The sequence below is a fragment of the Nothoprocta perdicaria genome, unplaced genomic scaffold, assembly GCF_003342845.1.
Source record: "Nothoprocta perdicaria isolate Ctin4 unplaced genomic scaffold, notPer1 scaffold_13, whole genome shotgun sequence".
Taxonomy (NCBI): domain Eukaryota; kingdom Metazoa; phylum Chordata; class Aves; order Tinamiformes; family Tinamidae; genus Nothoprocta; species Nothoprocta perdicaria.
In genome coordinates this window covers 8268482-8282184 of record NW_020454427.1, presented here as the reverse complement: position 1 = coordinate 8282184, position 13703 = coordinate 8268482, and the positions used below count along the sequence as shown (strand labels likewise).

Below are 13703 nucleotides of genomic sequence, written 5' to 3'. Positions count from 1 at the left end.
CTTGTAGGACAGGTTCTATTACTGTGGATGGCGGTTAAAAAGAAAGCTTAAAATTTAGGTGGACAATATGAAAGTAGGCGCTCTTGCAAAATAACTTAATATACTTAATGGTATAATAGCTATTAAAATGGCATTTTGATAAATAAATCTGATCTTTGGTAAATTAGATTCTGATTCATTTACAAATTACACATTATCAAAAGTCAAGCCTAACGTGCTTGATTGCCCTTAGTCAAATGACAAGTGGCCACCTAATGTTATCTCAGCAATTGAAATAGCCGATACAAAATTAGTCTCTATGTGTTTGACTGGTGCAGCAATAGTGTCAGTTCTCAAAGACAGAAATTATTTTTAGAATTTATCCTTTCTTCTTGGGTAGTTTTAATTGCAGAATTAGAACCTACAGGAGTATATACAGGGTTAAATCCAGAGTGAATAAAAATAGTTAAGAATGAGTTGTGATTCCAGCCCAAACTTCTGCCAGCTACTGGTACACTAAGGAGTATGCTCCAAGGCAAGCAGGGAAAGCAGAGGTATCTAGGAGATGCAAAAGGTAACAGTGTCCACTGTTATAGCTGAAACAGCAAGCGTCCTCTCGGTGGTACCTTCTGTGGGCTGGATGCTGGAAGCACAGAGCTGCTTGGGATGAGCAAACAGCAGTTAACAAGATTGGGACTTTGTTACATTTATTCCTATTCTGCGTGTATTTTAGGCTTTATTTCTGCACATTTGCCTTTATTTTGTTAGGTTTAGGTCCTTCCAGTATTTCCATATATCTTTTTTTATTCTTTCAAAGAAAACTGAATGTTTGTCTGTTAGTTAAGATGTAACATCCTAAACATGAGTAGTATTTGCAAAACATACAACTTCCCACGTTCCTATACTGCACAGGTAAAAGGAAGCTTTGCAAGATACTGTTAATCTTCAGCTCCTTAGGCAGTCACAGCAAAAAGCTGCATGCTGTTACAGACAAACCACAAGGCTGTGCAAAATTCTGTTTTGTACAAAGGGGTACAAGAAAAGCAATGACTGTCTGAATTAGTGTCAGAAAGGAAGGACTACGTATTATATTAAGCAAAAGGGTCAAGTAAATCAAAAGAAACATTTCTGAAAAAAATCATGCTTCTCCTAACATTACTGCTTTTCTGATTTAAAAAAGAAGAAAAAAAAGGCACAAAGCTTCAATTTAAGTTATTCAGAGCAAGCACGAATGCTATTACTGTTTTAGCCAATTGCTAAGTTTCCATGTGTCATTTGCATTCTGTCCCTCTTTTTCATTATCTACAAAGTTCAAGTCATTATTTTGTTAAGAAGGTGAGCAAGTAGCAATAAAATATTTCTTTGTATAGCCTAATTTCATACACAAAATGGAGAGCGTCTCTCCAAATCTATATCCCACAAATCAAGAGAATTCAGAGCCCAAAATGAAACCGACAGTTGCTCCACATCCCCGATTCACATAGTTGTGAAATGTGGATAGTATTGCAGCATAGTCTTTGGAGATCTTTCATAACACACTCTCTTGGGTTTGTTTGGAATATAAAAGCACTCGTGCTTAGATCAAACCCCTGATTTAGTTAGTGTAAGGTGTAGTAAGTATTACTTATTCTTCTGAAACTATTTATGTTTCAGAAAGTGTGTGTTATGTTTCAGAACAACCATGTATTTAATTATAAAGCGATTTTTTAAAGGTATATCTATTTGCTTGTTGTCCCATGTTCCAGTGCTTACTTTCCAGAAGGTCCTTTCAATATACTGATTATTTCCATGTTTTATCTTTTTGCTCCAGCAGTTTTCTTTGCTTGTTTTAATACATAGCAAAGCATGAATAATCTCTATTTTCTTCTTCTGCCTGCATCTCTCCTTCTCTCAGTAGGAGTGGCACTAAAAAAAAACAATGCAGTAAGGAACAGCTCTCTTCAGGCTTTAGTTATTTATTAGGCTACTTAAATATATACAGAAACTTAAGATATATGATTGCTCATGATATTAAAGATACCTTAAGTCCTTTGCTAGACTGTTTCTTCTGTGTACCCTTTCCTGTAGTGTTCCTGTAAAATAAAACACCTAGTTAAGTGCTATTTATTTTCAAAAAAAAAAAAAAAGCAAAATCCAAAAAGTGATCTATCTTATCAGATAGCTATTTATATTCAATAAAAGGATACTAAAGTTCTAAAAATCAAATGTTTAGGAATTAGCAGTATTAGAATTAAGTTTGCCCATGTAAATTTTAATCAAATACTATCTACATACCATATACTACAGCCTTTAGCTACATGATTCCTTGCTATTTGTGATAAATCCTTCCTTATTCAGTCCCTAGGAGGAGGCTGGGGTGACTTTTTAATAATTTGTTGGACTATCCTGGTACAGAGAGTAGCCCAAGGCGTTTTTACTGTGCACAGTTCCAAGCCTGCAGTCAGTATAGTCATTAATTTCTGCCAAGCTTTTATGTGGTACTCGCCACTACTGTATTAGTCTCTCAAATTATAGTTTCAAAAACCCACCTGTGGGTCCCTGTTTTTCACAGGAACAGGCACAGGAGGATGGAGCTGGGGGAAAGAGACATGGAAAAGAGAGTTGGACTCACAAGGAATTATAGCGTAGATTCTTTAAACTTGCTCCAAAACCCACTGTGCTTAAAAAGTCTCGAGTTCTCCAAGGTTTTATTAATAAGGTCTTCTTGATGCCTTAATTTGTGCCCATGTGGCTGAGTGTGTGTGCTCCTACTTGGATCCTGGTGGAATTGCACATGATACTGCCTCCAGAAGGTCCTGACATTTCAATGCCTATTTTATGCTCTTGTGGGCTTATATACTGTCCTGATTTAGTTCCGTATTAAGAGTTTGTCTACCCAAATGCAAGCCAGCAAGAAAATTTTACCTACTCATAGGTGAATACTCACAGGTGAATTTTAAGCAATAGCCTGGGGTTACAATTACAGCGCAAGTCAGAAATCCAGCAAGTTAATTATTGCAAGACTGAGCTTGAAATCCTCCTCATGGATAGACAGCTTAGGCATAGGGCCTGAAGTAGAGAACCTCCAGCAGTCTGGGGTACACGGTTTCAGTTGCTGACAGTTGCTTGGGAGGAAATTTGACATCCTATAGCTCTTTCCATGCATGTGACACAGCTTCCTGTTCAAGTCATGTTAATGTTTGAGGTTGTGAACGTTTATCACTTCTTTAAATACATTATGACATCTCAAGTGTCCTCTGTTGCTGTTTGATCTTGGCTGAGAAGTGCAACTTGCAGAATGTGCAGTATCCCTTAGAAAGTTTACAATAGATCCAGAATCTAGTTGTGCAGAGCACTATTTTAAATAATTTTTAAAAACCCTTCTGAGAATATTTGCTTTCTAATCACACATTTTGCAAATTCTGCCAGAGAAATTAGGAGAATCCCTTCTAGGTGACAGCCTCCCACACTAGGTGGTCCTCATTCATGCCCAAAGCACATTCCTTGTTCAGTGAGGCAGAGGAACTGGTTTTATCTCATTTCTGAGGGTTCATTTTTTTAGAGCTCTAATAATCTTTGAATTGAATTTTCAGTTTGGTTCGAGCTTTTTCTTTCCTCACAAGGGAAGGAAGTGAGTTGTGATACATTTCAGGTTTATTTTGTTCCTGCCTTTATGTTCCTTCCTGTGGAAATGGGCAATAAGGAAGGAACAGGTTGGTTTCACTTCCAGAGCTTCCGTGAAAGACGGAGGGTGACATCGTGCCAAGCATTTCTCACTAGCTGTCAGAAGAGAATCTCTCCGAACTCTGTGGGGATTTGTGCCCTTTGGGCACAATGTTTGCCCTGGGTAGACAGCAAAGAGCGACCAGTAAATTATTATTGCCACTTTAATCCAACTGAAAATTGCAAAAAAAGTACTAAAACAACTGTATTTAATAGTAATTAGAGGAAAGTGACTGCATTTGCTTTTTTCCAACTTGCTGGCTAACCATATGGTTGACTTCAGTATCAATCAAGAATTTCCTTGGACTTCACTTAATTGGGTGACATATGATTTAAGTGTATGAAGTGTGGTAAATACAAGCTGTCTTGATGAAGATCATTCTGTTGACTTAGGTAGTGACTGAAGAAGAGAAACTGTAGTAGCAAGTGTGTGCATAGACGCTTGTAAGTGGAATTCAAGCCAGCCTATTAGTATTAGCAACAGGAAATTTGGTACGGATATCACTGTCATTAGCCGTGCGTGGTGAGCAGAAACACCGTGTCATGAACACTGAAAGATGTTATCGTGATTGCTGTGAACCACAGGGTGAAGGGTAAGAACATTTTTTCATTATCCCTTTACACTTTTAACAATACATGTTAGGATGTACAAGATATAACACTGCATGTTTGTTTTGTTAATATTACTCTTCTGAGGTATAAGGACTCCATAGGTGCTTTATTTTTTTGTCAAACTGGAAACCCTTTTGGCCTATCTTAGCTTAATTCCCTGAGGAAAATTCCCAGGGAAACAAATTTCCCTGACAACATTGATTACAGTGATCAGAAGCAGCAGATACTCTTGCAGATCATTGTTTGGCTAAAAGAATTGTTTCACTTTGTACTTTCAGATCCCTTTTTAAAATCTTTAATAAGACCCAGATGTTTTACCACATTGTCTAGGCACAGAGAGGAAGTAGGAAGAACAGCATATGGGACATAAACTTGGACCTTTTAGGAGCTATTTTCTGCCCATGTGACTAATTTACAACAGTGACATGGTCATATTATCCTTAATTTTGACTCAACACTGAGGTAGCCTCTGAACCAACAGAGTGGTACTTGATTGGCGACACCTGATATTGAACTGTAAAAACAATTGCTGCCATCAGCTTGAAGACTTTTGCAAGGCGAGGCCCATGCTGACTTGGTCTGCTTCTCCAGCCCTTCCGAAAAATATGTTGCTCACCGATGGTGCAAGCACGTAATGTTAACAAGTTCCATTTCGACTTTGGGCTGTGACTGTGTTTATTAACTATAAGTCAACAACGTATAATTCTGCCTATCGAAGTAACAGTAAAACAGCTAAATTTGTAACTTGCTTGCGTCGGAGCAGCCAATTAAATGCTGCCATCAGGCTTGGAGGCATTAATGTGCATGAGTAGAAGAAAGTAGCAATGTTTTTCCTCAGATTTTCAGGTTTGGCTTTTGCCGGGGAAGGGAGTATGTTGTGGTTCACTGAACCACAGAACTGTGGTTCTTCTGGAGCCAGAAGAGGATGCGGTGCTGGTGGAAAGCTCTGTATCGAGATAGTCAAGTTATTGCAGGGTGCAGTTCAAGCAGAGAGAACTGATAGAGGAAAAAGAAAAATGAATTTTGGTAAAATATATCAATTAATGTATTTTTTTAAAAAGGTCAAGGTGTATTTTATCAGTATTTGCTTAAGCCAGTTATAACAGCCGACTGTAAAAATACCAGGCAACTTACCTCATTATGAAAATACAGAATTTTCTCTCAAGTTCACTGCTCAGAGGGAAAAATGGTAGATATAAGCAAAAATGTCTTCCTAACTTGAATTAAAAAATAGCAAAGCATATTATTCTAGACTTGAAAATGAATTTATTGCTATTAATCATTTTTTTTTTCTGTCACATGGGCTTAATGTTACAGTTCTCACTCTGCAAACTGAGACAGATCTTATAATGAGCTATTCCTTCTTAGAGATGTATTAGGTTGTTGAAAAATCCACAGGAGTTAGTAAGAGCTTGTTTGTGTTTTTGTTTTCTTAATTCTCCTAGGGGTTATAGCTAAGAACCAGATTCATTTCTCCCAGATGAACATGATTGCATAGCACCCATTACAGTTATGCATTAAGACTAAAATAGTTCCATGATTCTTAATCGTTAGGCTCTGATACGACCACACGATTATGGTATTTATAATATTACTTTTTTGCCCTGCTTTTTATCACACGATTTTACCTCTACCTTCAGTCATCCTATTGCCCACATCTATGGCTTCTTGGATTCCGGAAGGAAATACATGAAACAGGGATGGGGCACAGAGAGAGAGATGGTCATTTGTGTCCAAGGACGGAGAGAACTGGAACCCTGAATTACAGTAAGCAACTTGGGGAAAATCCCTTAGGAGCAAGTTGGCTGAGGCAACCCAGATGGGGTTATCCACTCCTTCCTGACCTACTCTAGTTAAAGGGAACCTTCCAACAAGCAGGTAAATGCTTCAAGAGCCCTGCACAAGAGTACAAAAAAGCTGTAGTGGCCTTGCTAATCCTTCATGTTGATTATAGAGGAGCTAGGAAGCACAACTGAACCTGGTACAGCTTGTTTCAGTTTAGTGGCATTGCTCAGTTAAAGGCCATCCTTAACTCTGGTGGGATTTACCTATGAAGATGTTGCATTTGTAGTGAAAGCTTGTTCAGCTGAAGCCCCCTCGTCAGGAAATAACCTCTAGTAAGGTGCTCTGTGCTTGCGAGAGCCACCAAGGTCGGGCCCCAGAGTCGCCTCCAGTCTCCAGGCAAAGCAGAACAAAAGGGGCCCATTGGAAGCCTGTCCAATGTCGGGTCATTAGGCCCCACATGTTACATCCCACTAAAGTATACTCTTGGAAAAAAAAAAAAGTGTTTGGTGTGCTGGGTTTGTCTGGAGAGAAGAGGTAGTCATAGAAAGAGCCACTTTCCTGAGTTTGTGGCTGAGGATGCAGCAACCTTGTGGTTATAGATAAAAATGGTGCCGGAAAAGGTTTTTGCAGTGCGGTAGAGTTAATATGAAAAACAGACGGCAGGCATACATTTCTCGTAGCAGCAAAGTGTGTCTTGTCCATTCGTATTTTATGTTTGCAAAGTTATGAGGACTTTGAGGCTGTCAGCAATAAATAAAAGAAAAATAAAGAAAAATAAAAGGAACTGGAATTAATTCTGGTACTGGTTTCTCTTGCATGTACTGCAGACTGTCAGTGTAGTACATAATACATCTTGATGCACCTGTCTGCTTCCAGACTAGAAATTATATACATAGTATATTTTTCCATTATGACATTAGTGAGCATGCCAAGGATGAACTATACTGAGATAGGAGGAGAAAAATAGATTTAGTGATTATTCATGTTTCTAAAAAAGTCTCTTTTAGAATAGTGGCGTGGGTTGGTTGGTTGGTTGGTTGGCTTTTTTTATTCCACGGCAGAGACGAGGCTAAATCTGACTTTCTCTTTCTGGTTTAGCTTAGATATAGATGGTTCTGTGGTCAATTGGATTCACTTACCTACCTTGAATCGCAAAGCTTGGTTTTTACACCCTGCTCACAAGTTAAAGGAGAGGATGGAGAGAACATGTTTTGTGAATTTCTGTGGAATAGCTTCTTTATTTTAAAATAAGATTTGCTCATGAGTATGTAACTGATGTCTGCTTTAAAAGATTGCTGTAAAAAGGAGTAAAATATCCAGTCAATGGCAGCTGGTTCACTACTTCCAGTACTACGCCAAAAGCCTCTACCACAGCTATTAGAGCGTTTCTTTAACTGTCTTGCTGTTGTTGTTGTTATTGTTGTTATATAATCACTTACAAATCAATAGTACTATAGTACTAATACACTCTCGATGTTCTGCTACAATTTCTACATGTATGGTCACTTTGATACTGCCTTTAAGTTTAGGACCAAAAAATACTTCCCAACAAATCAATATGTTCTCTTACGCAATTTTTGCAACCTTAGATAAATGTGTAGCATCTATGCAGGACAGTGTAAAGCACTTCTGCGGATGGCTTGATCATGACAGATAACCTTATTTATTGTTATGACAGTTCAGGGGCACGCAGCACCTGTGATTCCTCTCCCAGTCTGTCTTGCAGGCATATCTTTCAAGCCGCAGACCTTACTGACACTTTCACGGGATTGAATGAAGGGGTTCACCTCCCTTTCGACCGTATCAGTTTGTCACATCACTTCCCTGCTCTCAAGTTCTGTCCCCAGTTGCATACCAAGTGGTCCCTTTTGCATCCCTTGTGCATTCTTTGCAGGTGTTTGTCAGACAGAACATGCTTCTCTTGTTTGCCTGCCCTCACCCTCCTTCTCAGGATACTGCTGTCTTTTCGGATCGTGCAAGCCCAGCATTAGATTTGCATGTCTCAATGACACATTCTTTTCTCGGGGTTTCTCATAAAGTTTCATGTTTCAGCGAGTAGCTCCATATAAATGTTCTCCCTTCTCTGTAAAAATATACCACAAGCTTAGAAAAGATTCAGGGGCATAAGAGGCTCTCACGCAGGTCAGTGGAAGGGGGCAGCACGATGAGAAGGCAACTTTTGGAATTCCGCTATTCATACAGCCCTCCTCTGCTATTGGAAAGCCCAAACAGCACCCACTGCTGAACTGAACTTCTCAAGTTCAGTTAAGCTCTTTTTTTTTCAGATATAATTTCAAGTCTTTCTACATAAACCTGTTGCATTCTCAGTCTCTCTTTTGCTGTTTCTCTCTCACCCTTTTCTACATGGTATTTATCATTTTAATGCTTTTTGATCTTAAAGCAAGCCTGTCAATTCAGCTCAAATTAGGCATTTCTCAGTGATAGCTCTTCTAATTCTTTTCTAGACATTTCTCAATGATAGTTCTTCTAATTCTCTTCTAATAAATTGTGAATCACATTATTCCCAGAATAAACTCTCAGACTAAATTTTTCTCAATCATTTATCAAAATCAGTGTTTTTTTTTAAATCCTGTGTTTGCAGTGCTCATATGAAATAACTCAGAAAAAGAGATTGAAACTAGGAAAGATAAGGAAAAAAAGGCAAATGGAAAGGATAGTGAGGTAGACTGAGGAAGCAGATTGATGGAACCAAAGTTATCACATACAGGTGCATCCTAATTTAAAACAGACTCTTATTCATTAGAGTCAGCATTGGTTGTTGTCTTCACACTATAAAACATTGTATTGTGGCTGTCTGATTAATAACTTCCACCCACAGTTTGGGTGTTGCTGACTCCAATGGAATCATTTTCAAAGTGACTCCAGTGCTGCATGATAGATTTCAGGAGCAGAGCTCGCTCCACAGAGATTTCTAGCCATGGAGAGATTGCTCAATTTGTTTTCCTGTTACCAAATTTAATTTAAAAATATATTTTCTTTTCTCATGCCTTTATATTTTCATGGGTCTTTTTATATACTTATGTATGTTTCTCAGGTAAATGTTTCTCTAATAGCACTACCTTTTCAGCAGAGACTGCTGAAGATGACAAATGCCAATGGGGATTAAAGGCCAGCAGTTATGTTTATTGTCTTATCTCCACCTCTTGCATGAACATAACAATATTCAGTTTTAATTTAGCTTCTTACAGTGTTTCTCAAGTGTCATCAGTTTCCAAACAATGAACTACAGACCATTTTGTCAAGGTCCTCAACTGCTGGACCCATAGTCTTTCTCTGGATGATTAGCAAGTGTATTACGCCATGAGCTCTTGGGCTCCCATTAAGTCCACACACCAGTTCTCGTAGGAAACACTCAGAAGCTTCCATATCTGTGAGTTTCTGTAGCACAGGGGAAGTAATGCAGCGATGTGGGGAAGTGAGTAAAAATAAGAGACCATAATAAACAATAAACATACTCAATAAATACTATTTTATAAAAAATATTTTTATATTAAAATTTTGGAACAGGAAAGGTGCTGATCAGGAGCTCTCTGCAAGGCTGTTTATCAGCATTCAGCTAGTGTTAGGAAAGCTGGGTAATTCCTGTCCATACCTTACAATATATTTTTATCTAAGCGTTTAAATGTGTTAGTATACTAATACATACTACACTAGGATTTAATTGCTAGGCACCTCTGATAATCAGCCTGTGGGACACAGGCGAGTTACTCCCAACTTAGGTTAGCTGCCTAGGTGCCCACTGATCCCTCTCTAATGAGTGGAAGGATAGAAGCTACTAGGATTCACTTGGTGTCTGGAGATGCTTTTCTGTTTTCCTGTCGGCCATAGAGGAAGTCTTGGACAGCAAGACTTCAAACTTCCAAGCTTCAATAAAGGCTTTGAAGTTCACCTGGAGACTGCCTGAAGAGCTGGCGATTTTAAGTCCCGCTCTTCTCTCTCATTGTCTCTGCAATATAATTTAATTGCCGTATTATATTCTGCAGTGTTGACAAGCGCTTTGGAATTGCCATTTTTATACTGTGAATTTCATGTGAATTCTTCTGACTTTAAAAATATTTTTTCAAGATAAGCCATGGTGTCATGTGGTTCTCAGCAAGTTTTGTGTGACATGTTTAGTACAACTGTGTTGACATTCTGCCAGGCTCTGGGTGAGAGCCGCTTGTAAGAACTTTTGTCATTGAATCTGATTCACTTTAAGGCAGGTCACAAATCTCAGTCACAGTTCAGTAGATCATCCAGATTTTATTGTCTGAGTTAGCCTCTTTTATGGCTGGTTTCCAAAGCAGTGTATTGGAGTGCAAGTTCAGAAGAGACAAACTAAGAAACAGGAAGGAAAGAGCTGAGAAGGCACCACGCTGCTAACATGCAGTTTGTACTTGACTAGCAGTCCTCTGATTCACTTCGTGACATTGTCCCTTGGGAATAACAGCAAATTAAACTGTTATAAAATTCATATCATTGTTTAGAGGAACAAAGATTCACTGTCTGCTCTGGAGTTTAATGTGTCCATTATCTCTGCCATCCTCTTAATCAAGAGAAGCAGCTGACAGGGAATGTGCTAAATATGACTAGCAGGAGACTGCAGATAACAAGACTCGGTACTTTACTTCAGTTAAGAGAATAAAAGTGACAAACCCTGTATAAATTCATTTCAGTTTCATTTAAAAGACTTACCCCTGGTACTTGCAGATATTAAACATGTCCTTTTATGAAATCCATCTTCCAGTGAAAAATAATTTAGGTCCACAGTGAACTAGATATCAGATTTAGTAATACGCATATATCCATACCAATAAAGTATAGTCTGTTTTGTACTCTAATGCTTCTGTATCAATCCACAGAATAAAAGTTGAACTTTTAAGCACAAGTTTCAATACTAACATACTCAAGGATGTGTTACTGTGTTTTGCCATTGTAGTTGATGTTTCGATATTTCATCTACCCCTTGAATTCATCTAGTAAAGACTGTAGCATTTCCAATTGGTAAATTTTATAGAGTGCTTTTGTAAACTATTCTGCTATTATATAGCAAAAAAAAAAAAAAAAAGCAAACATGTACAAAAAGGTAGCTGGGCAAAAATAGAAATATTTATGAACACATTAGCATAGGTTATCATCCACATTTTTGTGAATTTCTTTAAAAGACTGGTTGTTCCCTCACACTAATACTGTACATCACAATGTGCAGTATTGTGATGCACAGGTTGGTATTTAGAAGAAAATGTTTTGGACAATCTACCAGTAATATCTACAGCTTATTTTATTTGCTGCTGGTGTTCATTACCCACTGGTTACATTGATTAGATGGAAAATGTATAGTATGTGTTTTTCAAACAGGTGTTTGACAGAAATGTCCATGTCTCAGTTATTCACAAATACCTTAGTAAAAGACTCTGGCGTGCAGTAGCCCTGGAGAAGGTCAGAGCATTTGTTTGTTATTTTAGAATTCAGAGTAAACATTTCCCTCCTCCTGACATGCTTTCCCATTCCTTTTCTGTGTACTAACCTCCTTTGCAATTATTATATTATGCAGTGCATTTGTTAACTACAATGTGTAGATGCCTGTAGGATACTGAAAATCTCATTTTTATGTATATTTCTTCTATTTTCGTAGTGGAGTTTGACATTTTATTCTTCTCTCTAAACCTTCCTAGAATGGTCTATTTGTTGTTTTATTTTGTTTATCTGTTCATTAGATTCCTAATTTCAGCCACTGACAAGCAAGTTTCTTCTTATTCTGTCAAACATAAACTTATTTTTTCTCTTAAATTTTCCACTTTTCATGCTTGAATTATTAGCTGACATGTCTACTTTCCAGACCAGGTTTTAAATTTGTTTTCCTTCCTTTAATTTATAAATGATATAATCAATTATTTATACATTATTTCCCTAGTGAGTCCTAAGCAGCATATTTGATTGTCCTCCAGTAAGTCATTCCATGAGTGCAGTGCTCTCAGGCAGCTCACACCAGTTAGCCCAGTGAGTTTTTAACCTCTCCAGAGCCTTAATTTGTCTAAGGGCAACCAGCAACTGCATACATATTCTACACATATACACATGTACATATACCACTCAATGAATGAAAATAGTGCTTTGCACAAGTCCATTCCCTCCCCTTGGCTGAACTTCCATTGTTTGGCCTGTTCTTTGTTCAGTCGGAAGATAGCTCGGGATAGAAAGCTGGTCATGGGAGAGAAATGCAGTCTGAGCTGTGGAGGAGCTCTCCATCAACATCAGCTCAGCATCAATAATTTGACAGGGGTCAAATAACAAAGTTAGCATTCATACAACCTAGATAAAATTGGAGTGGTGCCTATACGATCTTACAGAACTTGTCAGTTATTTCAGTCAGACTCATTGTATGCACAGTGAAAATAGTTCTGTATTTCTGTACTTAAATGCTGACAAGAAATTGGTGCCCTTTACAGTGTTTCTAATAATGCCCCTTTACTCTTCAATTTTTAGTAGAGGACTACTATTGTATGTGTATGACATGCTGTCTTCTAGACTCTAATTAAAAGTTTTTCCTTGGTCCTTAGGTGGAATGACTACTCTGCTGAGATACACTCTTAATTAATGCACAGAGATCCTGAAAGTCCCACCTCTCAACAGGAATGATTGACATCCAAGGAGACATAAATTACACTAATTGAGCTTTCCATCAGCTTTTCTGCAGCCAGCTCATCAGAAAAGGTAGGTGAGCAGAGCAGACCGTGAAAAGTTTTGCTGTCATCTGTGTTTTCCTGAAGAGGAAAATCTTGCAGGAGTATTGAATGTTTGCTGCCATAGGTGTCAGCTCACTCTTCAGTTTCTGGATCATAACATTTGCTTTACTGTATAGATTAATTTTTTTTATTCAGTGATGTATGGTTAAATAGTTACACAGTCTTCACAATTGAAAACTAAGAATACCCTACAAGTCCTTGGGCAAGACCAAACCTGCGTACTGTTGCATAGCAGATGTACTTTCTGAATAAGAGGGGTTTTTTTTGGTTTTAAAAGCAGACCTTTTGCTAAGTGCAGGCTCTCCAAGTCTTTGCCTTTGAGGATTTTCCAAAATACTGTTGTACTGCTTGAGATGTATTGAAATGAATTAGTTTAATTCACTGTGCCGTGCTTGGACATTAGAGGAATAACAGTTCTTTGAGTAGAATTTCCTACTGAAAAAGATGAAAATAATACAAACTGGCATTTTCTTAGCTCTGAACTAGAAACACATATAGTTGTTTGTATCTAGATTAAAGGTGAATAGATTGTGGAAACAGAACGTATTTTAGGTATTTACATTTCAGCTGGGGATTATTTAACTTCTTATTGAGAGGTTTAAAACTTGGATGTTCAGCAACTTGTGAGGGGAAGTTACTGTAGGAGAAACACCAAGGAGCAGTATGGCAAACTGATCCTTTGCATTTAGTTGAAACATAAAGCTTACAGATTCAAAACTATTTAAGGATGGCCTTTTTAAGCTGATCATTTCAGAGTCTTGCCAAGCCTTAACCAAGGATGAAACATTTTGTTATTTTTTAAACACAGACTGAAATGTAGGTTCTATGTTCACCTTCTTAGAGCTATCAGTCTGCTTTGTCACTCTGTGAGCAATATGT

At 37.9% G+C, this 13703-nt stretch overlaps 1 long non-coding RNA gene across 1 annotated transcript in view; it reads left to right on the top strand.

The window, feature by feature from the left end:
* Positions 1-12676, top strand: part of LOC112942542 — a 28688-nt gene extending 16012 nt beyond the window's left edge. Inside the window, exon 2 of the long non-coding RNA XR_003248404.1 lies at positions 12639-12676. This is a non-coding gene — a long non-coding RNA (uncharacterized LOC112942542). The remainder of the gene's footprint in view (positions 1-12638) is intronic.
* The last annotated feature ends 1027 nt before the right edge of the window (positions 12677-13703 follow it).